Source organism: Osmerus eperlanus, chromosome 9 (genome assembly GCF_963692335.1).
Source record: "Osmerus eperlanus chromosome 9, fOsmEpe2.1, whole genome shotgun sequence".
NCBI classification, from domain to species: domain Eukaryota; kingdom Metazoa; phylum Chordata; class Actinopteri; order Osmeriformes; family Osmeridae; genus Osmerus; species Osmerus eperlanus.
Genome location: NC_085026.1, coordinates 3288393 through 3313365, shown reverse-complemented (window position 1 = coordinate 3313365; position 24973 = coordinate 3288393). Strand labels below are relative to the sequence as shown.

The 24973-nt window shown below is 53.9% G+C and overlaps 33 non-coding genes across 33 annotated transcripts; all 33 read right to left on the bottom strand.

Moving 5' to 3' along the window:
• Positions 1–244: 244 nt before the first annotated feature.
• trnai-aau (transfer RNA isoleucine (anticodon AAU)) lies at positions 245–318 on the bottom strand. The gene has a single exon. It is a non-coding gene; the product is annotated as a tRNA-Ile (tRNA).
• A 679-nt stretch (positions 319–997) lies between these two features.
• On the bottom strand, positions 998–1071 carry trnai-aau (transfer RNA isoleucine (anticodon AAU)). The gene has a single exon. It is a non-coding gene; the product is annotated as a tRNA-Ile (tRNA).
• A 679-nt stretch (positions 1072–1750) lies between these two features.
• trnai-aau (transfer RNA isoleucine (anticodon AAU)) lies at positions 1751–1824 on the bottom strand. Its single transcript has one exon. It is a non-coding gene; the product is annotated as a tRNA-Ile (tRNA).
• Positions 1825–2503: 679 nt separating this feature from the next.
• trnai-aau (transfer RNA isoleucine (anticodon AAU)) lies at positions 2504–2577 on the bottom strand. The gene has a single exon. It is a non-coding gene; the product is annotated as a tRNA-Ile (tRNA).
• Positions 2578–3256: 679 nt separating this feature from the next.
• On the bottom strand, positions 3257–3330 carry trnai-aau (transfer RNA isoleucine (anticodon AAU)). The gene has a single exon. It is a non-coding gene; the product is annotated as a tRNA-Ile (tRNA).
• A 679-nt stretch (positions 3331–4009) lies between these two features.
• On the bottom strand, positions 4010–4083 carry trnai-aau (transfer RNA isoleucine (anticodon AAU)). Its single transcript has one exon. It is a non-coding gene; the product is annotated as a tRNA-Ile (tRNA).
• Positions 4084–4762: 679 nt separating this feature from the next.
• trnai-aau (transfer RNA isoleucine (anticodon AAU)) lies at positions 4763–4836 on the bottom strand. Its single transcript has one exon. It is a non-coding gene; the product is annotated as a tRNA-Ile (tRNA).
• A 679-nt stretch (positions 4837–5515) lies between these two features.
• Positions 5516–5589, bottom strand: trnai-aau (transfer RNA isoleucine (anticodon AAU)). The gene has a single exon. It is a non-coding gene; the product is annotated as a tRNA-Ile (tRNA).
• A 679-nt stretch (positions 5590–6268) lies between these two features.
• Positions 6269–6342, bottom strand: trnai-aau (transfer RNA isoleucine (anticodon AAU)). The gene has a single exon. It is a non-coding gene; the product is annotated as a tRNA-Ile (tRNA).
• Positions 6343–7021: 679 nt separating this feature from the next.
• trnai-aau (transfer RNA isoleucine (anticodon AAU)) lies at positions 7022–7095 on the bottom strand. Its single transcript has one exon. It is a non-coding gene; the product is annotated as a tRNA-Ile (tRNA).
• Positions 7096–7774: 679 nt separating this feature from the next.
• Positions 7775–7848, bottom strand: trnai-aau (transfer RNA isoleucine (anticodon AAU)). Its single transcript has one exon. It is a non-coding gene; the product is annotated as a tRNA-Ile (tRNA).
• Positions 7849–8527: 679 nt separating this feature from the next.
• trnai-aau (transfer RNA isoleucine (anticodon AAU)) lies at positions 8528–8601 on the bottom strand. The gene has a single exon. It is a non-coding gene; the product is annotated as a tRNA-Ile (tRNA).
• A 679-nt stretch (positions 8602–9280) lies between these two features.
• trnai-aau (transfer RNA isoleucine (anticodon AAU)) lies at positions 9281–9354 on the bottom strand. Its single transcript has one exon. It is a non-coding gene; the product is annotated as a tRNA-Ile (tRNA).
• A 679-nt stretch (positions 9355–10033) lies between these two features.
• Positions 10034–10107, bottom strand: trnai-aau (transfer RNA isoleucine (anticodon AAU)). The gene has a single exon. It is a non-coding gene; the product is annotated as a tRNA-Ile (tRNA).
• A 679-nt stretch (positions 10108–10786) lies between these two features.
• Positions 10787–10860, bottom strand: trnai-aau (transfer RNA isoleucine (anticodon AAU)). The gene has a single exon. It is a non-coding gene; the product is annotated as a tRNA-Ile (tRNA).
• A 679-nt stretch (positions 10861–11539) lies between these two features.
• Positions 11540–11613, bottom strand: trnai-aau (transfer RNA isoleucine (anticodon AAU)). Its single transcript has one exon. It is a non-coding gene; the product is annotated as a tRNA-Ile (tRNA).
• Positions 11614–12292: 679 nt separating this feature from the next.
• Positions 12293–12366, bottom strand: trnai-aau (transfer RNA isoleucine (anticodon AAU)). Its single transcript has one exon. It is a non-coding gene; the product is annotated as a tRNA-Ile (tRNA).
• Positions 12367–13045: 679 nt separating this feature from the next.
• trnai-aau (transfer RNA isoleucine (anticodon AAU)) lies at positions 13046–13119 on the bottom strand. The gene has a single exon. It is a non-coding gene; the product is annotated as a tRNA-Ile (tRNA).
• A 679-nt stretch (positions 13120–13798) lies between these two features.
• trnai-aau (transfer RNA isoleucine (anticodon AAU)) lies at positions 13799–13872 on the bottom strand. The gene has a single exon. It is a non-coding gene; the product is annotated as a tRNA-Ile (tRNA).
• Positions 13873–14551: 679 nt separating this feature from the next.
• Positions 14552–14625, bottom strand: trnai-aau (transfer RNA isoleucine (anticodon AAU)). Its single transcript has one exon. It is a non-coding gene; the product is annotated as a tRNA-Ile (tRNA).
• A 679-nt stretch (positions 14626–15304) lies between these two features.
• trnai-aau (transfer RNA isoleucine (anticodon AAU)) lies at positions 15305–15378 on the bottom strand. The gene has a single exon. It is a non-coding gene; the product is annotated as a tRNA-Ile (tRNA).
• A 679-nt stretch (positions 15379–16057) lies between these two features.
• trnai-aau (transfer RNA isoleucine (anticodon AAU)) lies at positions 16058–16131 on the bottom strand. The gene has a single exon. It is a non-coding gene; the product is annotated as a tRNA-Ile (tRNA).
• A 679-nt stretch (positions 16132–16810) lies between these two features.
• Positions 16811–16884, bottom strand: trnai-aau (transfer RNA isoleucine (anticodon AAU)). The gene has a single exon. It is a non-coding gene; the product is annotated as a tRNA-Ile (tRNA).
• Positions 16885–17563: 679 nt separating this feature from the next.
• trnai-aau (transfer RNA isoleucine (anticodon AAU)) lies at positions 17564–17637 on the bottom strand. The gene has a single exon. It is a non-coding gene; the product is annotated as a tRNA-Ile (tRNA).
• A 679-nt stretch (positions 17638–18316) lies between these two features.
• On the bottom strand, positions 18317–18390 carry trnai-aau (transfer RNA isoleucine (anticodon AAU)). Its single transcript has one exon. It is a non-coding gene; the product is annotated as a tRNA-Ile (tRNA).
• Positions 18391–19069: 679 nt separating this feature from the next.
• On the bottom strand, positions 19070–19143 carry trnai-aau (transfer RNA isoleucine (anticodon AAU)). The gene has a single exon. It is a non-coding gene; the product is annotated as a tRNA-Ile (tRNA).
• A 679-nt stretch (positions 19144–19822) lies between these two features.
• trnai-aau (transfer RNA isoleucine (anticodon AAU)) lies at positions 19823–19896 on the bottom strand. Its single transcript has one exon. It is a non-coding gene; the product is annotated as a tRNA-Ile (tRNA).
• A 679-nt stretch (positions 19897–20575) lies between these two features.
• On the bottom strand, positions 20576–20649 carry trnai-aau (transfer RNA isoleucine (anticodon AAU)). Its single transcript has one exon. It is a non-coding gene; the product is annotated as a tRNA-Ile (tRNA).
• Positions 20650–21328: 679 nt separating this feature from the next.
• Positions 21329–21402, bottom strand: trnai-aau (transfer RNA isoleucine (anticodon AAU)). The gene has a single exon. It is a non-coding gene; the product is annotated as a tRNA-Ile (tRNA).
• A 679-nt stretch (positions 21403–22081) lies between these two features.
• On the bottom strand, positions 22082–22155 carry trnai-aau (transfer RNA isoleucine (anticodon AAU)). The gene has a single exon. It is a non-coding gene; the product is annotated as a tRNA-Ile (tRNA).
• A 679-nt stretch (positions 22156–22834) lies between these two features.
• On the bottom strand, positions 22835–22908 carry trnai-aau (transfer RNA isoleucine (anticodon AAU)). The gene has a single exon. It is a non-coding gene; the product is annotated as a tRNA-Ile (tRNA).
• A 679-nt stretch (positions 22909–23587) lies between these two features.
• Positions 23588–23661, bottom strand: trnai-aau (transfer RNA isoleucine (anticodon AAU)). The gene has a single exon. It is a non-coding gene; the product is annotated as a tRNA-Ile (tRNA).
• A 679-nt stretch (positions 23662–24340) lies between these two features.
• trnai-aau (transfer RNA isoleucine (anticodon AAU)) lies at positions 24341–24414 on the bottom strand. The gene has a single exon. It is a non-coding gene; the product is annotated as a tRNA-Ile (tRNA).
• Positions 24415–24973: the final 559 nt, after the last annotated feature.

Here is a 24973-nt window from a genome sequence, read left to right as displayed (position 1 = left end):
CTGCAGTGTTTTGGCGTGAGCTTTTTGAAAATGACCCGTTGACCACTTCCTTGAGTAGACTGTATTTTGCAAACGCCACGGGTTTACCAAAACCGAGGCTCAAACCAGGGACCCTGAGATCCTCAGTCTGACTCTCTCCCAACCGAGCTATTTGGGCAGACGCTTCAAACCCAGTCAGTAGCATTTCAAAGCCTTGCCACAGACTAGATAAAGCGATGGAAAAGATCTCCAAAGAAGGGCTGGTTGGCCCGTATGGGGATCGAACCCACGACCTTGGCGTTATTAGCACCACGCTCTGACCAACTGAGCTAACGGGCCCGAGACACTCTGTACATGGTAGAGCGCTCGCTTAGCATGCGAGAAGTAGCGGGATCGATGCCCGCATTCTCCAATCCCTTTTTCGTCTTTCGGCAGTTTGCCTCTTGAGTACCGCTCCGCTGCACGTTCTGCAGTCCGTCTTCCAACGCAGATAGCGCCCCCTCCATGCAGCCGGTCGTCATCTTCATCGCGACACACCCCACTCTACTCGCGCCTTTTTGACAGCAAGCACAGGAACGTCTCCAGCTCCTCAATAGACAAGGGGCGCTTTGCGGGTTGACATTTCATCCAATAGCCCCGTGGAGGAAAGCCACGGCCTACCGGTCCACGGCGCTGCTGTGCTGGTGGCTTGTTTGTTCAGTAGCTCGGCTATTTCAATAAGACAGGTTTGTGCAGTACGTCCAGTGTCGCAATCCTCTCTGACCAGTCAGTGGTCTGCAGTGTTTTGGCGTGAGCTTTTTGAAAATGACCCGTTGACCACTTCCTTGAGTAGACTGTATTTTGCAAACGCCACGGGTTTACCAAAACCGAGGCTCAAACCAGGGACCCTGAGATCCTCAGTCTGACTCTCTGCCAACCGAGCTATTTGGGCAGACGCTTCAAACCCAGTCAGTAGCATTTCAAAGCCTTGCCACAGACTAGATAAAGCGATGGAAAAGATCTCCAAAGAAGGGCTGGTTGGCCCGTATGGGGATCGAACCCACGACCTTGGCGTTATTAGCACCACGCTCTGACCAACTGAGCTAACGGGCCCGAGACACTCTGTACATGGTAGAGCGCTCGCTTAGCATGCGAGAAGTAGCGGGATCGATGCCCGCATTCTCCAATCCCTTTTTCGTCTTTCGGCAGTTTGCCTCTTGAGTACCGCTCCGCTGCACGTTCTGCAGTCCGTCTTCCAACGCAGATAGCGCCCCCTCCATGCAGCCGGTCGTCATCTTCATCGCGACACACCCCACTCTACTCGCGCCTTTTTGACAGCAAGCACAGGAACGTCTCCAGCTCCTCAATAGACAAGGGGCGCTTTGCGGGTTGACATTTCATCCAATAGCCCCGTGGAGGAAAGCCACGGCCTACCGGTCCACGGCGCTGCTGTGCTGGTGGCTTGTTTGTTCAGTAGCTCGGCTATTTCAATAAGACAGGTTTGTGCAGTACGTCCAGTGTCGCAATCCTCTCTGACCAGTCAGTGGTCTGCAGTGTTTTGGCGTGAGCTTTTTGAAAATGACCCGTTGACCACTTCCTTGAGTAGACTGTATTTTGCAAACGCCACGGGTTTACCAAAACCGAGGCTCAAACCAGGGACCCTGAGATCCTCAGTCTGACTCTCTGCCAACCGAGCTATTTGGGCAGACGCTTCAAACCCAGTCAGTAGCATTTCAAAGCCTTGCCACAGACTAGATAAAGCGATGGAAAAGATCTCCAAAGAAGGGCTGGTTGGCCCGTATGGGGATCGAACCCACGACCTTGGCGTTATTAGCACCACGCTCTGACCAACTGAGCTAACGGGCCCGAGACACTCTGTACATGGTAGAGCGCTCGCTTAGCATGCGAGAAGTAGCGGGATCGATGCCCGCATTCTCCAATCCCTTTTTCGTCTTTCGGCAGTTTGCCTCTTGAGTACCGCTCCGCTGCACGTTCTGCAGTCCGTCTTCCAACGCAGATAGCGCCCCCTCCATGCAGCCGGTCGTCATCTTCATCGCGACACACCCCACTCTACTCGCGCCTTTTTGACAGCAAGCACAGGAACGTCTCCAGCTCCTCAATAGACAAGGGGCGCTTTGCGGGTTGACATTTCATCCAATAGCCCCGTGGAGGAAAGCCACGGCCTACCGGTCCACGGCGCTGCTGTGCTGGTGGCTTGTTTGTTCAGTAGCTCGGCTATTTCAATAAGACAGGTTTGTGCAGTACGTCCAGTGTCGCAATCCTCTCTGACCAGTCAGTGGTCTGCAGTGTTTTGGCGTGAGCTTTTTGAAAATGACCCGTTGACCACTTCCTTGAGTAGACTGTATTTTGCAAACGCCACGGGTTTACCAAAACCGAGGCTCAAACCAGGGACCCTGAGATCCTCAGTCTGACTCTCTGCCAACCGAGCTATTTGGGCAGACGCTTCAAACCCAGTCAGTAGCATTTCAAAGCCTTGCCACAGACTAGATAAAGCGATGGAAAAGATCTCCAAAGAAGGGCTGGTTGGCCCGTATGGGGATCGAACCCACGACCTTGGCGTTATTAGCACCACGCTCTGACCAACTGAGCTAACGGGCCCGAGACACTCTGTACATGGTAGAGCGCTCGCTTAGCATGCGAGAAGTAGCGGGATCGATGCCCGCATTCTCCAATCCCTTTTTCGTCTTTCGGCAGTTTGCCTCTTGAGTACCGCTCCGCTGCACGTTCTGCAGACCGTCTTCCAACGCAGATAGCGCCCCCTCCATGCAGCCGGTCGTCATCTTCATCGCGACACACCCCACTCTACTCGCGCCTTTTTGACAGCAAGCACAGGAACGTCTCCAGCTCCTCAATAGACAAGGGGCGCTTTGCGGGTTGACATTTCATCCAATAGCCCCGTGGAGGAAAGCCACGGCCTACCGGTCCACGGCGCTGCTGTGCTGGTGGCTTGTTTGTTCAGTAGCTCGGCTATTTCAATAAGACAGGTTTGTGCAGTACGTCCAGTGTCGCAATCCTCTCTGACCAGTCAGTGGTCTGCAGTGTTTTGGCGTGAGCTTTTTGAAAATGACCCGTTGACCACTTCCTTGAGTAGACTGTATTTTGCAAACGCCACGGGTTTACCAAAACCGAGGCTCAAACCAGGGACCCTGAGATCCTCAGTCTGACTCTCTCCCAACCGAGCTATTTGGGCAGACGCTTCAAACCCAGTCAGTAGCATTTCAAAGCCTTGCCACAGACTAGATAAAGCGATGGAAAAGATCTCCAAAGAAGGGCTGGTTGGCCCGTATGGGGATCGAACCCACGACCTTGGCGTTATTAGCACCACGCTCTGACCAACTGAGCTAACGGGCCCGAGACACTCTGTACATGGTAGAGCGCTCGCTTAGCATGCGAGAAGTAGCGGGATCGATGCCCGCATTCTCCAATCCCTTTTTCGTCTTTCGGCAGTTTGCCTCTTGAGTACCGCTCCGCTGCACGTTCTGCAGTCCGTCTTCCAACGCAGATAGCGCCCCCTCCATGCAGCCGGTCGTCATCTTCATCGCGACACACCCCACTCTACTCGCGCCTTTTTGACAGCAAGCACAGGAACGTCTCCAGCTCCTCAATAGACAAGGGGCGCTTTGCGGGTTGACATTTCATCCAATAGCCCCGTGGAGGAAAGCCACGGCCTACCGGTCCACGGCGCTGCTGTGCTGGTGGCTTGTTTGTTCAGTAGCTCGGCTATTTCAATAAGACAGGTTTGTGCAGTACGTCCAGTGTCGCAATCCTCTCTGACCAGTCAGTGGTCTGCAGTGTTTTGGCGTGAGCTTTTTGAAAATGACCCGTTGACCACTTCCTTGAGTAGACTGTATTTTGCAAACGCCACGGGTTTACCAAAACCGAGGCTCAAACCAGGGACCCTGAGATCCTCAGTCTGACTCTCTCCCAACCGAGCTATTTGGGCAGACGCTTCAAACCCAGTCAGTAGCATTTCAAAGCCTTGCCACAGACTAGATAAAGCGATGGAAAAGATCTCCAAAGAAGGGCTGGTTGGCCCGTATGGGGATCGAACCCACGACCTTGGCGTTATTAGCACCACGCTCTGACCAACTGAGCTAACGGGCCCGAGACACTCTGTACATGGTAGAGCGCTCGCTTAGCATGCGAGAAGTAGCGGGATCGATGCCCGCATTCTCCAATCCCTTTTTCGTCTTTCGGCAGTTTGCCTCTTGAGTACCGCTCCGCTGCACGTTCTGCAGTCCGTCTTCCAACGCAGATAGCGCCCCCTCCATGCAGCCGGTCGTCATCTTCATCGCGACACACCCCACTCTACTCGCGCCTTTTTGACAGCAAGCACAGGAACGTCTCCAGCTCCTCAATAGACAAGGGGCGCTTTGCGGGTTGACATTTCATCCAATAGCCCCGTGGAGGAAAGCCACGGCCTACCGGTCCACGGCGCTGCTGTGCTGGTGGCTTGTTTGTTCAGTAGCTCGGCTATTTCAATAAGACAGGTTTGTGCAGTACGTCCAGTGTCGCAATCCTCTCTGACCAGTCAGTGGTCTGCAGTGTTTTGGCGTGAGCTTTTTGAAAATGACCCGTTGACCACTTCCTTGAGTAGACTGTATTTTGCAAACGCCACGGGTTTACCAAAACCGAGGCTCAAACCAGGGACCCTGAGATCCTCAGTCTGACTCTCTCCCAACCGAGCTATTTGGGCAGACGCTTCAAACCCAGTCAGTAGCATTTCAAAGCCTTGCCACAGACTAGATAAAGCGATGGAAAAGATCTCCAAAGAAGGGCTGGTTGGCCCGTATGGGGATCGAACCCACGACCTTGGCGTTATTAGCACCACGCTCTGACCAACTGAGCTAACGGGCCCGAGACACTCTGTACATGGTAGAGCGCTCGCTTAGCATGCGAGAAGTAGCGGGATCGATGCCCGCATTCTCCAATCCCTTTTTCGTCTTTCGGCAGTTTGCCTCTTGAGTACCGCTCCGCTGCACGTTCTGCAGTCCGTCTTCCAACGCAGATAGCGCCCCCTCCATGCAGCCGGTCGTCATCTTCATCGCGACACACCCCACTCTACTCGCGCCTTTTTGACAGCAAGCACAGGAACGTCTCCAGCTCCTCAATAGACAAGGGGCGCTTTGCGGGTTGACATTTCATCCAATAGCCCCGTGGAGGAAAGCCACGGCCTACCGGTCCACGGCGCTGCTGTGCTGGTGGCTTGTTTGTTCAGTAGCTCGGCTATTTCAATAAGACAGGTTTGTGCAGTACGTCCAGTGTCGCAATCCTCTCTGACCAGTCAGTGGTCTGCAGTGTTTTGGCGTGAGCTTTTTGAAAATGACCCGTTGACCACTTCCTTGAGTAGACTGTATTTTGCAAACGCCACGGGTTTACCAAAACCGAGGCTCAAACCAGGGACCCTGAGATCCTCAGTCTGACTCTCTCCCAACCGAGCTATTTGGGCAGACGCTTCAAACCCAGTCAGTAGCATTTCAAAGCCTTGCCACAGACTAGATAAAGCGATGGAAAAGATCTCCAAAGAAGGGCTGGTTGGCCCGTATGGGGATCGAACCCACGACCTTGGCGTTATTAGCACCACGCTCTGACCAACTGAGCTAACGGGCCCGAGACACTCTGTACATGGTAGAGCGCTCGCTTAGCATGCGAGAAGTAGCGGGATCGATGCCCGCATTCTCCAATCCCTTTTTCGTCTTTCGGCAGTTTGCCTCTTGAGTACCGCTCCGCTGCACGTTCTGCAGTCCGTCTTCCAACGCAGATAGCGCCCCCTCCATGCAGCCGGTCGTCATCTTCATCGCGACACACCCCACTCTACTCGCGCCTTTTTGACAGCAAGCACAGGAACGTCTCCAGCTCCTCAATAGACAAGGGGCGCTTTGCGGGTTGACATTTCATCCAATAGCCCCGTGGAGGAAAGCCACGGCCTACCGGTCCACGGCGCTGCTGTGCTGGTGGCTTGTTTGTTCAGTAGCTCGGCTATTTCAATAAGACAGGTTTGTGCAGTACGTCCAGTGTCGCAATCCTCTCTGACCAGTCAGTGGTCTGCAGTGTTTTGGCGTGAGCTTTTTGAAAATGACCCGTTGACCACTTCCTTGAGTAGACTGTATTTTGCAAACGCCACGGGTTTACCAAAACCGAGGCTCAAACCAGGGACCCTGAGATCCTCAGTCTGACTCTCTCCCAACCGAGCTATTTGGGCAGACGCTTCAAACCCAGTCAGTAGCATTTCAAAGCCTTGCCACAGACTAGATAAAGCGATGGAAAAGATCTCCAAAGAAGGGCTGGTTGGCCCGTATGGGGATCGAACCCACGACCTTGGCGTTATTAGCACCACGCTCTGACCAACTGAGCTAACGGGCCCGAGACACTCTGTACATGGTAGAGCGCTCGCTTAGCATGCGAGAAGTAGCGGGATCGATGCCCGCATTCTCCAATCCCTTTTTCGTCTTTCGGCAGTTTGCCTCTTGAGTACCGCTCCGCTGCACGTTCTGCAGTCCGTCTTCCAACGCAGATAGCGCCCCCTCCATGCAGCCGGTGGTCATCTTCATCGCGACACACCCCACTCTACTCGCGCCTTTTTGACAGCAAGCACAGGAACGTCTCCAGCTCCTCAATAGACAAGGGGCGCTTTGCGGGTTGACATTTCATCCAATAGCCCCGTGGAGGAAAGCCACGGCCTACCGGTCCACGGCGCTGCTGTGCTGGTGGCTTGTTTGTTCAGTAGCTCGGCTATTTCAATAAGACAGGTTTGTGCAGTACGTCCAGTGTCGCAATCCTCTCTGACCAGTCAGTGGTCTGCAGTGTTTTGGCGTGAGCTTTTTGAAAATGACCCGTTGACCACTTCCTTGAGTAGACTGTATTTTGCAAACGCCACGGGTTTACCAAAACCGAGGCTCAAACCAGGGACCCTGAGATCCTCAGTCTGACTCTCTCCCAACCGAGCTATTTGGGCAGACGCTTCAAACCCAGTCAGTAGCATTTCAAAGCCTTGCCACAGACTAGATAAAGCGATGGAAAAGATCTCCAAAGAAGGGCTGGTTGGCCCGTATGGGGATCGAACCCACGACCTTGGCGTTATTAGCACCACGCTCTGACCAACTGAGCTAACGGGCCCGAGACACTCTGTACATGGTAGAGCGCTCGCTTAGCATGCGAGAAGTAGCGGGATCGATGCCCGCATTCTCCAATCCCTTTTTCGTCTTTCGGCAGTTTGCCTCTTGAGTACCGCTCCGCTGCACGTTCTGCAGTCCGTCTTCCAACGCAGATAGCGCCCCCTCCATGCAGCCGGTGGTCATCTTCATCGCGACACACCCCACTCTACTCGCGCCTTTTTGACAGCAAGCACAGGAACGTCTCCAGCTCCTCAATAGACAAGGGGCGCTTTGCGGGTTGACATTTCATCCAATAGCCCCGTGGAGGAAAGCCACGGCCTACCGGTCCACGGCGCTGCTGTGCTGGTGGCTTGTTTGTTCAGTAGCTCGGCTATTTCAATAAGACAGGTTTGTGCAGTACGTCCAGTGTCGCAATCCTCTCTGACCAGTCAGTGGTCTGCAGTGTTTTGGCGTGAGCTTTTTGAAAATGACCCGTTGACCACTTCCTTGAGTAGACTGTATTTTGCAAACGCCACGGGTTTACCAAAACCGAGGCTCAAACCAGGGACCCTGAGATCCTCAGTCTGACTCTCTCCCAACCGAGCTATTTGGGCAGACGCTTCAAACCCAGTCAGTAGCATTTCAAAGCCTTGCCACAGACTAGATAAAGCGATGGAAAAGATCTCCAAAGAAGGGCTGGTTGGCCCGTATGGGGATCGAACCCACGACCTTGGCGTTATTAGCACCACGCTCTGACCAACTGAGCTAACGGGCCCGAGACACTCTGTACATGGTAGAGCGCTCGCTTAGCATGCGAGAAGTAGCGGGATCGATGCCCGCATTCTCCAATCCCTTTTTCGTCTTTCGGCAGTTTGCCTCTTGAGTACCGCTCCGCTGCACGTTCTGCAGTCCGTCTTCCAACGCAGATAGCGCCCCCTCCATGCAGCCGGTCGTCATCTTCATCGCGACACACCCCACTCTACTCGCGCCTTTTTGACAGCAAGCACAGGAACGTCTCCAGCTCCTCAATAGACAAGGGGCGCTTTGCGGGTTGACATTTCATCCAATAGCCCCGTGGAGGAAAGCCACGGCCTACCGGTCCACGGCGCTGCTGTGCTGGTGGCTTGTTTGTTCAGTAGCTCGGCTATTTCAATAAGACAGGTTTGTGCAGTACGTCCAGTGTCGCAATCCTCTCTGACCAGTCAGTGGTCTGCAGTGTTTTGGCGTGAGCTTTTTGAAAATGACCCGTTGACCACTTCCTTGAGTAGACTGTATTTTGCAAACGCCACGGGTTTACCAAAACCGAGGCTCAAACCAGGGACCCTGAGATCCTCAGTCTGACTCTCTCCCAACCGAGCTATTTGGGCAGACGCTTCAAACCCAGTCAGTAGCATTTCAAAGCCTTGCCACAGACTAGATAAAGCGATGGAAAAGATCTCCAAAGAAGGGCTGGTTGGCCCGTATGGGGATCGAACCCACGACCTTGGCGTTATTAGCACCACGCTCTGACCAACTGAGCTAACGGGCCCGAGACACTCTGTACATGGTAGAGCGCTCGCTTAGCATGCGAGAAGTAGCGGGATCGATGCCCGCATTCTCCAATCCCTTTTTCGTCTTTCGGCAGTTTGCCTCTTGAGTACCGCTCCGCTGCACGTTCTGCAGTCCGTCTTCCAACGCAGATAGCGCCCCCTCCATGCAGCCGGTCGTCATCTTCATCGCGACACACCCCACTCTACTCGCGCCTTTTTGACAGCAAGCACAGGAACGTCTCCAGCTCCTCAATAGACAAGGGGCGCTTTGCGGGTTGACATTTCATCCAATAGCCCCGTGGAGGAAAGCCACGGCCTACCGGTCCACGGCGCTGCTGTGCTGGTGGCTTGTTTGTTCAGTAGCTCGGCTATTTCAATAAGACAGGTTTGTGCAGTACGTCCAGTGTCGCAATCCTCTCTGACCAGTCAGTGGTCTGCAGTGTTTTGGCGTGAGCTTTTTGAAAATGACCCGTTGACCACTTCCTTGAGTAGACTGTATTTTGCAAACGCCACGGGTTTACCAAAACCGAGGCTCAAACCAGGGACCCTGAGATCCTCAGTCTGACTCTCTGCCAACCGAGCTATTTGGGCAGACGCTTCAAACCCAGTCAGTAGCATTTCAAAGCCTTGCCACAGACTAGATAAAGCGATGGAAAAGATCTCCAAAGAAGGGCTGGTTGGCCCGTATGGGGATCGAACCCACGACCTTGGCGTTATTAGCACCACGCTCTGACCAACTGAGCTAACGGGCCCGAGACACTCTGTACATGGTAGAGCGCTCGCTTAGCATGCGAGAAGTAGCGGGATCGATGCCCGCATTCTCCAATCCCTTTTTCGTCTTTCGGCAGTTTGCCTCTTGAGTACCGCTCCGCTGCACGTTCTGCAGTCCGTCTTCCAACGCAGATAGCGCCCCCTCCATGCAGCCGGTCGTCATCTTCATCGCGACACACCCCACTCTACTCGCGCCTTTTTGACAGCAAGCACAGGAACGTCTCCAGCTCCTCAATAGACAAGGGGCGCTTTGCGGGTTGACATTTCATCCAATAGCCCCGTGGAGGAAAGCCACGGCCTACCGGTCCACGGCGCTGCTGTGCTGGTGGCTTGTTTGTTCAGTAGCTCGGCTATTTCAATAAGACAGGTTTGTGCAGTACGTCCAGTGTCGCAATCCTCTCTGACCAGTCAGTGGTCTGCAGTGTTTTGGCGTGAGCTTTTTGAAAATGACCCGTTGACCACTTCCTTGAGTAGACTGTATTTTGCAAACGCCACGGGTTTACCAAAACCGAGGCTCAAACCAGGGACCCTGAGATCCTCAGTCTGACTCTCTGCCAACCGAGCTATTTGGGCAGACGCTTCAAACCCAGTCAGTAGCATTTCAAAGCCTTGCCACAGACTAGATAAAGCGATGGAAAAGATCTCCAAAGAAGGGCTGGTTGGCCCGTATGGGGATCGAACCCACGACCTTGGCGTTATTAGCACCACGCTCTGACCAACTGAGCTAACGGGCCCGAGACACTCTGTACATGGTAGAGCGCTCGCTTAGCATGCGAGAAGTAGCGGGATCGATGCCCGCATTCTCCAATCCCTTTTTCGTCTTTCGGCAGTTTGCCTCTTGAGTACCGCTCCGCTGCACGTTCTGCAGACCGTCTTCCAACGCAGATAGCGCCCCCTCCATGCAGCCGGTCGTCATCTTCATCGCGACACACCCCACTCTACTCGCGCCTTTTTGACAGCAAGCACAGGAACGTCTCCAGCTCCTCAATAGACAAGGGGCGCTTTGCGGGTTGACATTTCATCCAATAGCCCCGTGGAGGAAAGCCACGGCCTACCGGTCCACGGCGCTGCTGTGCTGGTGGCTTGTTTGTTCAGTAGCTCGGCTATTTCAATAAGACAGGTTTGTGCAGTACGTCCAGTGTCGCAATCCTCTCTGACCAGTCAGTGGTCTGCAGTGTTTTGGCGTGAGCTTTTTGAAAATGACCCGTTGACCACTTCCTTGAGTAGACTGTATTTTGCAAACGCCACGGGTTTACCAAAACCGAGGCTCAAACCAGGGACCCTGAGATCCTCAGTCTGACTCTCTCCCAACCGAGCTATTTGGGCAGACGCTTCAAACCCAGTCAGTAGCATTTCAAAGCCTTGCCACAGACTAGATAAAGCGATGGAAAAGATCTCCAAAGAAGGGCTGGTTGGCCCGTATGGGGATCGAACCCACGACCTTGGCGTTATTAGCACCACGCTCTGACCAACTGAGCTAACGGGCCCGAGACACTCTGTACATGGTAGAGCGCTCGCTTAGCATGCGAGAAGTAGCGGGATCGATGCCCGCATTCTCCAATCCCTTTTTCGTCTTTCGGCAGTTTGCCTCTTGAGTACCGCTCCGCTGCACGTTCTGCAGTCCGTCTTCCAACGCAGATAGCGCCCCCTCCATGCAGCCGGTCGTCATCTTCATCGCGACACACCCCACTCTACTCGCGCCTTTTTGACAGCAAGCACAGGAACGTCTCCAGCTCCTCAATAGACAAGGGGCGCTTTGCGGGTTGACATTTCATCCAATAGCCCCGTGGAGGAAAGCCACGGCCTACCGGTCCACGGCGCTGCTGTGCTGGTGGCTTGTTTGTTCAGTAGCTCGGCTATTTCAATAAGACAGGTTTGTGCAGTACGTCCAGTGTCGCAATCCTCTCTGACCAGTCAGTGGTCTGCAGTGTTTTGGCGTGAGCTTTTTGAAAATGACCCGTTGACCACTTCCTTGAGTAGACTGTATTTTGCAAACGCCACGGGTTTACCAAAACCGAGGCTCAAACCAGGGACCCTGAGATCCTCAGTCTGACTCTCTCCCAACCGAGCTATTTGGGCAGACGCTTCAAACCCAGTCAGTAGCATTTCAAAGCCTTGCCACAGACTAGATAAAGCGATGGAAAAGATCTCCAAAGAAGGGCTGGTTGGCCCGTATGGGGATCGAACCCACGACCTTGGCGTTATTAGCACCACGCTCTGACCAACTGAGCTAACGGGCCCGAGACACTCTGTACATGGTAGAGCGCTCGCTTAGCATGCGAGAAGTAGCGGGATCGATGCCCGCATTCTCCAATCCCTTTTTCGTCTTTCGGCAGTTTGCCTCTTGAGTACCGCTCCGCTGCACGTTCTGCAGTCCGTCTTCCAACGCAGATAGCGCCCCCTCCATGCAGCCGGTCGTCATCTTCATCGCGACACACCCCACTCTACTCGCGCCTTTTTGACAGCAAGCACAGGAACGTCTCCAGCTCCTCAATAGACAAGGGGCGCTTTGCGGGTTGACATTTCATCCAATAGCCCCGTGGAGGAAAGCCACGGCCTACCGGTCCACGGCGCTGCTGTGCTGGTGGCTTGTTTGTTCAGTAGCTCGGCTATTTCAATAAGACAGGTTTGTGCAGTACGTCCAGTGTCGCAATCCTCTCTGACCAGTCAGTGGTCTGCAGTGTTTTGGCGTGAGCTTTTTGAAAATGACCCGTTGACCACTTCCTTGAGTAGACTGTATTTTGCAAACGCCACGGGTTTACCAAAACCGAGGCTCAAACCAGGGACCCTGAGATCCTCAGTCTGACTCTCTCCCAACCGAGCTATTTGGGCAGACGCTTCAAACCCAGTCAGTAGCATTTCAAAGCCTTGCCACAGACTAGATAAAGCGATGGAAAAGATCTCCAAAGAAGGGCTGGTTGGCCCGTATGGGGATCGAACCCACGACCTTGGCGTTATTAGCACCACGCTCTGACCAACTGAGCTAACGGGCCCGAGACACTCTGTACATGGTAGAGCGCTCGCTTAGCATGCGAGAAGTAGCGGGATCGATGCCCGCATTCTCCAATCCCTTTTTCGTCTTTCGGCAGTTTGCCTCTTGAGTACCGCTCCGCTGCACGTTCTGCAGTCCGTCTTCCAACGCAGATAGCGCCCCCTCCATGCAGCCGGTCGTCATCTTCATCGCGACACACCCCACTCTACTCGCGCCTTTTTGACAGCAAGCACAGGAACGTCTCCAGCTCCTCAATAGACAAGGGGCGCTTTGCGGGTTGACATTTCATCCAATAGCCCCGTGGAGGAAAGCCACGGCCTACCGGTCCACGGCGCTGCTGTGCTGGTGGCTTGTTTGTTCAGTAGCTCGGCTATTTCAATAAGACAGGTTTGTGCAGTACGTCCAGTGTCGCAATCCTCTCTGACCAGTCAGTGGTCTGCAGTGTTTTGGCGTGAGCTTTTTGAAAATGACCCGTTGACCACTTCCTTGAGTAGACTGTATTTTGCAAACGCCACGGGTTTACCAAAACCGAGGCTCAAACCAGGGACCCTGAGATCCTCAGTCTGACTCTCTCCCAACCGAGCTATTTGGGCAGACGCTTCAAACCCAGTCAGTAGCATTTCAAAGCCTTGCCACAGACTAGATAAAGCGATGGAAAAGATCTCCAAAGAAGGGCTGGTTGGCCCGTATGGGGATCGAACCCACGACCTTGGCGTTATTAGCACCACGCTCTGACCAACTGAGCTAACGGGCCCGAGACACTCTGTACATGGTAGAGCGCTCGCTTAGCATGCGAGAAGTAGCGGGATCGATGCCCGCATTCTCCAATCCCTTTTTCGTCTTTCGGCAGTTTGCCTCTTGAGTACCGCTCCGCTGCACGTTCTGCAGTCCGTCTTCCAACGCAGATAGCGCCCCCTCCATGCAGCCGGTGGTCATCTTCATCGCGACACACCCCACTCTACTCGCGCCTTTTTGACAGCAAGCACAGGAACGTCTCCAGCTCCTCAATAGACAAGGGGCGCTTTGCGGGTTGACATTTCATCCAATAGCCCCGTGGAGGAAAGCCACGGCCTACCGGTCCACGGCGCTGCTGTGCTGGTGGCTTGTTTGTTCAGTAGCTCGGCTATTTCAATAAGACAGGTTTGTGCAGTACGTCCAGTGTCGCAATCCTCTCTGACCAGTCAGTGGTCTGCAGTGTTTTGGCGTGAGCTTTTTGAAAATGACCCGTTGACCACTTCCTTGAGTAGACTGTATTTTGCAAACGCCACGGGTTTACCAAAACCGAGGCTCAAACCAGGGACCCTGAGATCCTCAGTCTGACTCTCTCCCAACCGAGCTATTTGGGCAGACGCTTCAAACCCAGTCAGTAGCATTTCAAAGCCTTGCCACAGACTAGATAAAGCGATGGAAAAGATCTCCAAAGAAGGGCTGGTTGGCCCGTATGGGGATCGAACCCACGACCTTGGCGTTATTAGCACCACGCTCTGACCAACTGAGCTAACGGGCCCGAGACACTCTGTACATGGTAGAGCGCTCGCTTAGCATGCGAGAAGTAGCGGGATCGATGCCCGCATTCTCCAATCCCTTTTTCGTCTTTCGGCAGTTTGCCTCTTGAGTACCGCTCCGCTGCACGTTCTGCAGTCCGTCTTCCAACGCAGATAGCGCCCCCTCCATGCAGCCGGTGGTCATCTTCATCGCGACACACCCCACTCTACTCGCGCCTTTTTGACAGCAAGCACAGGAACGTCTCCAGCTCCTCAATAGACAAGGGGCGCTTTGCGGGTTGACATTTCATCCAATAGCCCCGTGGAGGAAAGCCACGGCCTACCGGTCCACGGCGCTGCTGTGCTGGTGGCTTGTTTGTTCAGTAGCTCGGCTATTTCAATAAGACAGGTTTGTGCAGTACGTCCAGTGTCGCAATCCTCTCTGACCAGTCAGTGGTCTGCAGTGTTTTGGCGTGAGCTTTTTGAAAATGACCCGTTGACCACTTCCTTGAGTAGACTGTATTTTGCAAACGCCACGGGTTTACCAAAACCGAGGCTCAAACCAGGGACCCTGAGATCCTCAGTCTGACTCTCTCCCAACCGAGCTATTTGGGCAGACGCTTCAAACCCAGTCAGTAGCATTTCAAAGCCTTGCCACAGACTAGATAAAGCGATGGAAAAGATCTCCAAAGAAGGGCTGGTTGGCCCGTATGGGGATCGAACCCACGACCTTGGCGTTATTAGCACCACGCTCTGACCAACTGAGCTAACGGGCCCGAGACACTCTGTACATGGTAGAGCGCTCGCTTAGCATGCGAGAAGTAGCGGGATCGATGCCCGCATTCTCCAATCCCTTTTTCGTCTTTCGGCAGTTTGCCTCTTGAGTACCGCTCCGCTGCACGTTCTGCAGTCCGTCTTCCAACGCAGATAGCGCCCCCTCCATGCAGCCGGTCGTCATCTTCATCGCGACACACCCCACTCTACTCGCGCCTTTTTGACAGCAAGCACAGGAACGTCTCCAGCTCCTCAATAGACAAGGGGCGCTTTGCGGGTTGACATTTCATCCAATAGCCCCGTGGAGGAAAGCCACGGCCTACCGGTCCACGGCGCTGCTGTGCTGGTGGCTTGTTTGTTCAGTAGCTCGGCTATTTCAATAAGACAGGTTTGTGCAGTACGTCCAGTGTCGCAATCCTCTCTGACCAGTCAGTGGTCTGCAGTGTTTTGGCGTGAGCTTTTTGAAAATGACCCGTTGACCACTTCCTTGAGTAGACTGTATTTTGCAAACGCCACGGGTTTACCAAAACCGAGGCTCAAACCAGGGACCCTGAGATCCTCAGTCTGACTCTCTCCCAACCGAGCTATTTGGGCAGACGCTTCAAACCCAGTCAGTAGCATTTCAAAGCCTTGCCACAGACTAGATAAAGCGATGGAAAAGATCTCCAAAGAAGGGCTGGTTGGCCCGTATGGGGATCGAACCCACGACCTTGGCGTTATTAGCACCACGCTCTGACCAACTGAGCTAACGGGCCCGAGACACTCTGTACATGGTAGAGCGCTCGCTTAGCATGCGAGAAGTAGCGGGATCGATGCCCGCATTCTCCAATCCCTTTTTCGTCTTTCGGCAGTTTGCCTCTTGAGTACCGCTCCGCTGCACGTTCTGCAGTCCGTCTTCCAACGCAGATAGCGCCCCCTCCATGCAGCCGGTCGTCATCTTCATCGCGACACACCCCACTCTACTCGCGCCTTTTTGACAGCAAGCACAGGAACGTCTCCAGCTCCTCAATAGACAAGGGGCGCTTTGCGGGTTGACATTTCATCCAATAGCCCCGTGGAGGAAAGCCACGGCCTACCGGTCCACGGCGCTGCTGTGCTGGTGGCTTGTTTGTTCAGTAGCTCGGCTATTTCAATAAGACAGGTTTGTGCAGTACGTCCAGTGTCGCAATCCTCTCTGACCAGTCAGTGGTCTGCAGTGTTTTGGCGTGAGCTTTTTGAAAATGACCCGTTGACCACTTCCTTGAGTAGACTGTATTTTGCAAACGCCACGGGTTTACCAAAACCGAGGCTCAAACCAGGGACCCTGAGATCCTCAGTCTGACTCTCTGCCAACCGAGCTATTTGGGCAGACGCTTCAAACCCAGTCAGTAGCATTTCAAAGCCTTGCCACAGACTAGATAAAGCGATGGAAAAGATCTCCAAAGAAGGGCTGGTTGGCCCGTATGGGGATCGAACCCACGACCTTGGCGTTATTAGCACCACGCTCTGACCAACTGAGCTAACGGGCCCGAGACACTCTGTACATGGTAGAGCGCTCGCTTAGCATGCGAGAAGTAGCGGGATCGATGCCCGCATTCTCCAATCCCTTTTTCGTCTTTCGGCAGTTTGCCTCTTGAGTACCGCTCCGCTGCACGTTCTGCAGTCCGTCTTCCAACGCAGATAGCGCCCCCTCCATGCAGCCGGTCGTCATCTTCATCGCGACACACCCCACTCTACTCGCGCCTTTTTGACAGCAAGCACAGGAACGTCTCCAGCTCCTCAATAGACAAGGGGCGCTTTGCGGGTTGACATTTCATCCAATAGCCCCGTGGAGGAAAGCCACGGCCTACCGGTCCACGGCGCTGCTGTGCTGGTGGCTTGTTTGTTCAGTAGCTCGGCTATTTCAATAAGACAGGTTTGTGCAGTACGTCCAGTGTCGCAATCCTCTCTGACCAGTCAGTGGTCTGCAGTGTTTTGGCGTGAGCTTTTTGAAAATGACCCGTTGACCACTTCCTTGAGTAGACTGTATTTTGCAAACGCCACGGGTTTACCAAAACCGAGGCTCAAACCAGGGACCCTGAGATCCTCAGTCTGACTCTCTGCCAACCGAGCTATTTGGGCAGACGCTTCAAACCCAGTCAGTAGCATTTCAAAGCCTTGCCACAGACTAGATAAAGCGATGGAAAAGATCTCCAAAGAAGGGCTGGTTGGCCCGTATGGGGATCGAACCCACGACCTTGGCGTTATTAGCACCACGCTCTGACCAACTGAGCTAACGGGCCCGAGACACTCTGTACATGGTAGAGCGCTCGCTTAGCATGCGAGAAGTAGCGGGATCGATGCCCGCATTCTCCAATCCCTTTTTCGTCTTTCGGCAGTTTGCCTCTTGAGTACCGCTCCGCTGCACGTTCTGCAGACCGTCTTCCAACGCAGATAGCGCCCCCTCCATGCAGCCGGTCGTCATCTTCATCGCGACACACCCCACTCTACTCGCGCCTTTTTGACAGCAAGCACAGGAACGTCTCCAGCTCCTCAATAGACAAGGGGCGCTTTGCGGGTTGACATTTCATCCAATAGCCCCGTGGAGGAAAGCCACGGCCTACCGGTCCACGGCGCTGCTGTGCTGGTGGCTTGTTTGTTCAGTAGCTCGGCTATTTCAATAAGACAGGTTTGTGCAGTACGTCCAGTGTCGCAATCCTCTCTGACCAGTCAGTGGTCTGCAGTGTTTTGGCGTGAGCTTTTTGAAAATGACCCGTTGACCACTTCCTTGAGTAGACTGTATTTTGCAAACGCCACGGGTTTACCAAAACCGAGGCTCAAACCAGGGACCCTGAGATCCTCAGTCTGACTCTCTCCCAACCGAGCTATTTGGGCAGACGCTTCAAACCCAGTCAGTAGCATTTCAAAGCCTTGCCACAGACTAGATAAAGCGATGGAAAAGATCTCCAAAGAAGGGCTGGTTGGCCCGTATGGGGATCGAACCCACGACCTTGGCGTTATTAGCACCACGCTCTGACCAACTGAGCTAACGGGCCCGAGACACTCTGTACATGGTAGAGCGCTCGCTTAGCATGCGAGAAGTAGCGGGATCGATGCCCGCATTCTCCAATCCCTTTTTCGTCTTTCGGCAGTTTGCCTCTTGAGTACCGCTCCGCTGCACGTTCTGCAGTCCGTCTTCCAACGCAGATAGCGCCCCCTCCATGCAGCCGGTCGTCATCTTCATCGCGACACACCCCACTCTACTCGCGCCTTTTTGACAGCAAGCACAGGAACGTCTCCAGCTCCTCAATAGACAAGGGGCGCTTTGCGGGTTGACATTTCATCCAATAGCCCCGTGGAGGAAAGCCACGGCCTACCGGTCCACGGCGCTGCTGTGCTGGTGGCTTGTTTGTTCAGTAGCTCGGCTATTTCAATAAGACAGGTTTGTGCAGTACGTCCAGTGTCGCAATCCTCTCTGACCAGTCAGTGGTCTGCAGTGTTTTGGCGTGAGCTTTTTGAAAATGACCCGTTGACCACTTCCTTGAGTAGACTGTATTTTGCAAACGCCACGGGTTTACCAAAACCGAGGCTCAAACCAGGGACCCTGAGATCCTCAGTCTGACTCTCTCCCAACCGAGCTATTTGGGCAGACGCTTCAAACCCAGTCAGTAGCATTTCAAAGCCTTGCCACAGACTAGATAAAGCGATGGAAAAGATCTCCAAAGAAGGGCTGGTTGGCCCGTATGGGGATCGAACCCACGACCTTGGCGTTATTAGCACCACGCTCTGACCAACTGAGCTAACGGGCCCGAGACACTCTGTACATGGTAGAGCGCTCGCTTAGCATGCGAGAAGTAGCGGGATCGATGCCCGCATTCTCCAATCCCTTTTTCGTCTTTCGGCAGTTTGCCTCTTGAGTACCGCTCCGCTGCACGTTCTGCAGTCCGTCTTCCAACGCAGATAGCGCCCCCTCCATGCAGCCGGTCGTCATCTTCATCGCGACACACCCCACTCTACTCGCGCCTTTTTGACAGCAAGCACAGGAACGTCTCCAGCTCCTCAATAGACAAGGGGCGCTTTGCGGGTTGACATTTCATCCAATAGCCCCGTGGAGGAAAGCCACGGCCTACCGGTCCACGGCGCTGCTGTGCTGGTGGCTTGTTTGTTCAGTAGCTCGGCTATTTCAATAAGACAGGTTTGTGCAGTACGTCCAGTGTCGCAATCCTCTCTGACCAGTCAGTGGTCTGCAGTGTTTTGGCGTGAGCTTTTTGAAAATGACCCGTTGACCACTTCCTTGAGTAGACTGTATTTTGCAAACGCCACGGGTTTACCAAAACCGAGGCTCAAACCAGGGACCCTGAGATCCTCAGTCTGACTCTCTCCCAACCGAGCTATTTGGGCAGACGCTTCAAACCCAGTCAGTAGCATTTCAAAGCCTTGCCACAGACTAGATAAAGCGATGGAAAAGATCTCCAAAGAAGGGCTGGTTGGCCCGTATGGGGATCGAACCCACGACCTTGGCGTTATTAGCACCACGCTCTGACCAACTGAGCTAACGGGCCCGAGACACTCTGTACATGGTAGAGCGCTCGCTTAGCATGCGAGAAGTAGCGGGATCGATGCCCGCATTCTCCAATCCCTTTTTCGTCTTTCGGCAGTTTGCCTCTTGAGTACCGCTCCGCTGCACGTTCTGCAGTCCGTCTTCCAACGCAGATAGCGCCCCCTCCATGCAGCCGGTCGTCATCTTCATCGCGACACACCCCACTCTACTCGCGCCTTTTTGACAGCAAGCACAGGAACGTCTCCAGCTCCTCAATAGACAAGGGGCGCTTTGCGGGTTGACATTTCATCCAATAGCCCCGTGGAGGAAAGCCACGGCCTACCGGTCCACGGCGCTGCTGTGCTGGTGGCTTGTTTGTTCAGTAGCTCGGCTATTTCAATAAGACAGGTTTGTGCAGTACGTCCAGTGTCGCAATCCTCTCTGACCAGTCAGTGGTCTGCAGTGTTTTGGCGTGAGCTTTTTGAAAATGACCCGTTGACCACTTCCTTGAGTAGACTGTATTTTGCAAACGCCACGGGTTTACCAAAACCGAGGCTCAAACCAGGGACCCTGAGATCCTCAGTCTGACTCTCTCCCAACCGAGCTATTTGGGCAGACGCTTCAAACCCAGTCAGTAGCATTTCAAAGCCTTGCCACAGACTAGATAAAGCGATGGAAAAGATCTCCAAAGAAGGGCTGGTTGGCCCGTATGGGGATCGAACCCACGACCTTGGCGTTATTAGCACCACGCTCTGACCAACTGAGCTAACGGGCCCGAGACACTCTGTACATGGTAGAGCGCTCGCTTAGCATGCGAGAAGTAGCGGGATCGATGCCCGCATTCTCCAATCCCTTTTTCGTCTTTCGGCAGTTTGCCTCTTGAGTACCGCTCCGCTGCACGTTCTGCAGTCCGTCTTCCAACGCAGATAGCGCCCCCTCCATGCAGCCGGTCGTCATCTTCATCGCGACACACCCCACTCTACTCGCGCCTTTTTGACAGCAAGCACAGGAACGTCTCCAGCTCCTCAATAGACAAGGGGCGCTTTGCGGGTTGACATTTCATCCAATAGCCCCGTGGAGGAAAGCCACGGCCTACCGGTCCACGGCGCTGCTGTGCTGGTGGCTTGTTTGTTCAGTAGCTCGGCTATTTCAATAAGACAGGTTTGTGCAGTACGTCCAGTGTCGCAATCCTCTCTGACCAGTCAGTGGTCTGCAGTGTTTTGGCGTGAGCTTTTTGAAAATGACCCGTTGACCACTTCCTTGAGTAGACTGTATTTTGCAAACGCCACGGGTTTACCAAAACCGAGGCTCAAACCAGGGACCCTGAGATCCTCAGTCTGACTCTCTCCCAACCGAGCTATTTGGGCAGACGCTTCAAACCCAGTCAGTAGCATTTCAAAGCCTTGCCACAGACTAGATAAAGCGATGGAAAAGATCTCCAAAGAAGGGCTGGTTGGCCCGTATGGGGATCGAACCCACGACCTTGGCGTTATTAGCACCACGCTCTGACCAACTGAGCTAACGGGCCCGAGACACTCTGTACATGGTAGAGCGCTCGCTTAGCATGCGAGAAGTAGCGGGATCGATGCCCGCATTCTCCAATCCCTTTTTCGTCTTTCGGCAGTTTGCCTCTTGAGTACCGCTCCGCTGCACGTTCTGCAGTCCGTCTTCCAACGCAGATAGCGCCCCCTCCATGCAGCCGGTCGTCATCTTCATCGCGACACACCCCACTCTACTCGCGCCTTTTTGACAGCAAGCACAGGAACGTCTCCAGCTCCTCAATAGACAAGGGGCGCTTTGCGGGTTGACATTTCATCCAATAGCCCCGTGGAGGAAAGCCACGGCCTACCGGTCCACGGCGCTGCTGTGCTGGTGGCTTGTTTGTTCAGTAGCTCGGCTATTTCAATAAGACAGGTTTGTGCAGTACGTCCAGTGTCGCAATCCTCTCTGACCAGTCAGTGGTCTGCAGTGTTTTGGCGTGAGCTTTTTGAAAATGACCCGTTGACCACTTCCTTGAGTAGACTGTATTTTGCAAACGCCACGGGTTTACCAAAACCGAGGCTCAAACCAGGGACCCTGAGATCCTCAGTCTGACTCTCTCCCAACCGAGCTATTTGGGCAGACGCTTCAAACCCAGTCAGTAGCATTTCAAAGCCTTGCCACAGACTAGATAAAGCGATGGAAAAGATCTCCAAAGAAGGGCTGGTTGGCCCGTATGGGGATCGAACCCACGACCTTGGCGTTATTAGCACCACGCTCTGACCAACTGAGCTAACGGGCCCGAGACACTCTGTACATGGTAGAGCGCTCGCTTAGCATGCGAGAAGTAGCGGGATCGATGCCCGCATTCTCCAATCCCTTTTTCGTCTTTCGGCAGTTTGCCTCTTGAGTACCGCTCCGCTGCACGTTCTGCAGTCCGTCTTCCAACGCAGATAGCGCCCCCTCCATGCAGCCGGTGGTCATCTTCATCGCGACACACCCCACTCTACTCGCGCCTTTTTGACAGCAAGCACAGGAACGTCTCCAGCTCCTCAATAGACAAGGGGCGCTTTGCGGGTTGACATTTCATCCAATAGCCCCGTGGAGGAAAGCCACGGCCTACCGGTCCACGGCGCTGCTGTGCTGGTGGCTTGTTTGTTCAGTAGCTCGGCTATTTCAATAAGACAGGTTTGTGCAGTACGTCCAGTGTCGCAATCCTCTCTGACCAGTCAGTGGTCTGCAGTGTTTTGGCGTGAGCTTTTTGAAAATGACCCGTTGACCACTTCCTTGAGTAGACTGTATTTTGCAAACGCCACGGGTTTACCAAAACCGAGGCTCAAACCAGGGACCCTGAGATCCTCAGTCTGACTCTCTCCCAACCGAGCTATTTGGGCAGACGCTTCAAACCCAGTCAGTAGCATTTCAAAGCCTTGCCACAGACTAGATAAAGCGATGGAAAAGATCTCCAAAGAAGGGCTGGTTGGCCCGTATGGGGATCGAACCCACGACCTTGGCGTTATTAGCACCACGCTCTGACCAACTGAGCTAACGGGCCCGAGACACTCTGTACATGGTAGAGCGCTCGCTTAGCATGCGAGAAGTAGCGGGATCGATGCCCGCATTCTCCAATCCCTTTTTCGTCTTTCGGCAGTTTGCCTCTTGAGTACCGCTCCGCTGCACGTTCTGCAGTCCGTCTTCCAACGCAGATAGCGCCCCCTCCATGCAGCCGGTCGTCATCTTCATCGCGACACACCCCACTCTACTCGCGCCTTTTTGACAGCAAGCACAGGAACGTCTCCAGCTCCTCAATAGACAAGGGGCGCTTTGCGGGTTGACATTTCATCCAATAGCCCCGTGGAGGAAAGCCACGGCCTACCGGTCCACGGCGCTGCTGTGCTGGTGGCTTGTTTGTTCAGTAGCTCGGCTATTTCAATAAGACAGGTTTGTGCAGTACGTCCAGTGTCGCAATCCTCTCTGACCAGTCAGTGGTCTGCAGTGTTTTGGCGTGAGCTTTTTGAAAATGACCCGTTGACCACTTCCTTGAGTAGACTGTATTTTGCAAACGCCACGGGTTTACCAAAACCGAGGCTCAAACCAGGGACCCTGAGATCCTCAGTCTGACTCTCTCCCAACCGAGCTATTTGGGCAGACGCTTCAAACCCAGTCAGTAGCATTTCAAAGCCTTGCCACAGACTAGATAAAGCGATGGAAAAGATCTCCAAAGAAGGGCTGGTTGGCCCGTATGGGGATCGAACCCACGACCTTGGCGTTATTAGCACCACGCTCTGACCAACTGAGCTAACGGGCCCGAGACACTCTGTACATGGTAGAGCGCTCGCTTAGCATGCGAGAAGTAGCGGGATCGATGCCCGCATTCTCCAATCCCTTTTTCGTCTTTCGGCAGTTTGCCTCTTGAGTACCGCTCCGCTGCACGTTCTGCAGTCCGTCTTCCAACGCAGATAGCGCCCCCTCCATGCAGCCGGTGGTCATCTTCATCGCGACACACCCCACTCTACTCGCGCCTTTTTGACAGCAAGCACAGGAACGTCTCCAGCTCCTCAATAGACAAGGGGCGCTTTGCGGGTTGACATTTCATCCAATAGCCCCGTGGAGGAAAGCCACGGCCTACCGGTCCACGGCGCTGCTGTGCTGGTGGCTTGTTTGTTCAGTAGCTCGGCTATTTCAATAAGACAGGTTTGTGCAGTACGTCCAGTGTCGCAATCCTCTCTGACCAGTCAGTGGTCTGCAGTGTTTTGGCGTGAGCTTTTTGAAAATGACCCGTTGACCACTTCCTTGAGTAGACTGTATTTTGCAAACGCCACGGGTTTACCAAAACCGAGGCTCAAACCAGGGACCCTGAGATCCTCAGTCTGACTCTCTCCCAACCGAGCTATTTGGGCAGACGCTTCAAACCCAGTCAGTAGCATTTCAAAGCCTTGCCACAGACTAGATAAAGCGATGGAAAAGATCTCCAAAGAAGGGCTGGTTGGCCCGTATGGGGATCGAACCCACGACCTTGGCGTTATTAGCACCACGCTCTGACCAACTGAGCTAACGGGCCCGAGACACTCTGTACATGGTAGAGCGCTCGCTTAGCATGCGAGAAGTAGCGGGATCGATGCCCGCATTCTCCAATCCCTTTTTCGTCTTTCGGCAGTTTGCCTCTTGAGTACCGCTCCGCTGCACGTTCTGCAGTCCGTCTTCCAACGCAGATAGCGCCCCCTCCATGCAGCCGGTGGTCATCTTCATCGCGACACACCCCACTCTACTCGCGCCTTTTTGACAGCAAGCACAGGAACGTCTCCAGCTCCTCAATAGACAAGGGGCGCTTTGCGGGTTGACATTTCATCCAATAGCCCCGTGGAGGAAAGCCACGGCCTACCGGTCCACGGCGCTGCTGTGCTGGTGGCTTGTTTGTTCAGTAGCTCGGCTATTTCAATAAGACAGGTTTGTGCAGTACGTCCAGTGTCGCAATCCTCTCTGACCAGTCAGTGGTCTGCAGTGTTTTGGCGTGAGCTTTTTGAAAATGACCCGTTGACCACTTCCTTGAGTAGACTGTATTTTGCAAACGCCACGGGTTTACCAAAACCGAGGCTCAAACCAGGGACCCTGAGATCCTCAGTCTGACTCTCTCCCAACCGAGCTATTTGGGCAGACGCTTCAAACCCAGTCAGTAGCATTTCAAAGCCTTGCCACAGACTAGATAAAGCGATGGAAAAGATCTCCAAAGAAGGGCTGGTTGGCCCGTATGGGGATCGAACCCACGACCTTGGCGTTATTAGCACCACGCTCTGACCAACTGAGCTAACGGGCCCGAGACACTCTGTACATGGTAGAGCGCTCGCTTAGCATGCGAGAAGTAGCGGGATCGATGCCCGCATTCTCCAATCCCTTTTTCGTCTTTCGGCAGTTTGCCTCTTGAGTACCGCTCCGCTGCACGTTCTGCAGTCCGTCTTCCAACGCAGATAGCGCCCCCTCCATGCAGCCGGTCGTCATCTTCATCGCGACACACCCCACTCTACTCGCGCCTTTTTGACAGCAAGCACAGGAACGTCTCCAGCTCCTCAATAGACAAGGGGCGCTTTGCGGGTTGACATTTCATCCAATAGCCCCGTGGAGGAAAGCCACGGCCTACCGGTCCACGGCGCTGCTGTGCTGGTGGCTTGTTTGTTCAGTAGCTCGGCTATTTCAATAAGACAGGTTTGTGCAGTACGTCCAGTGTCGCAATCCTCTCTGACCAGTCAGTGGTCTGCAGTGTTTTGGCGTGAGCTTTTTGAAAATGACCCGTTGACCACTTCCTTGAGTAGACTGTATTTTGCAAACGCCACGGGTTTACCAAAACCGAGGCTCAAACCAGGGACCCTGAGATCCTC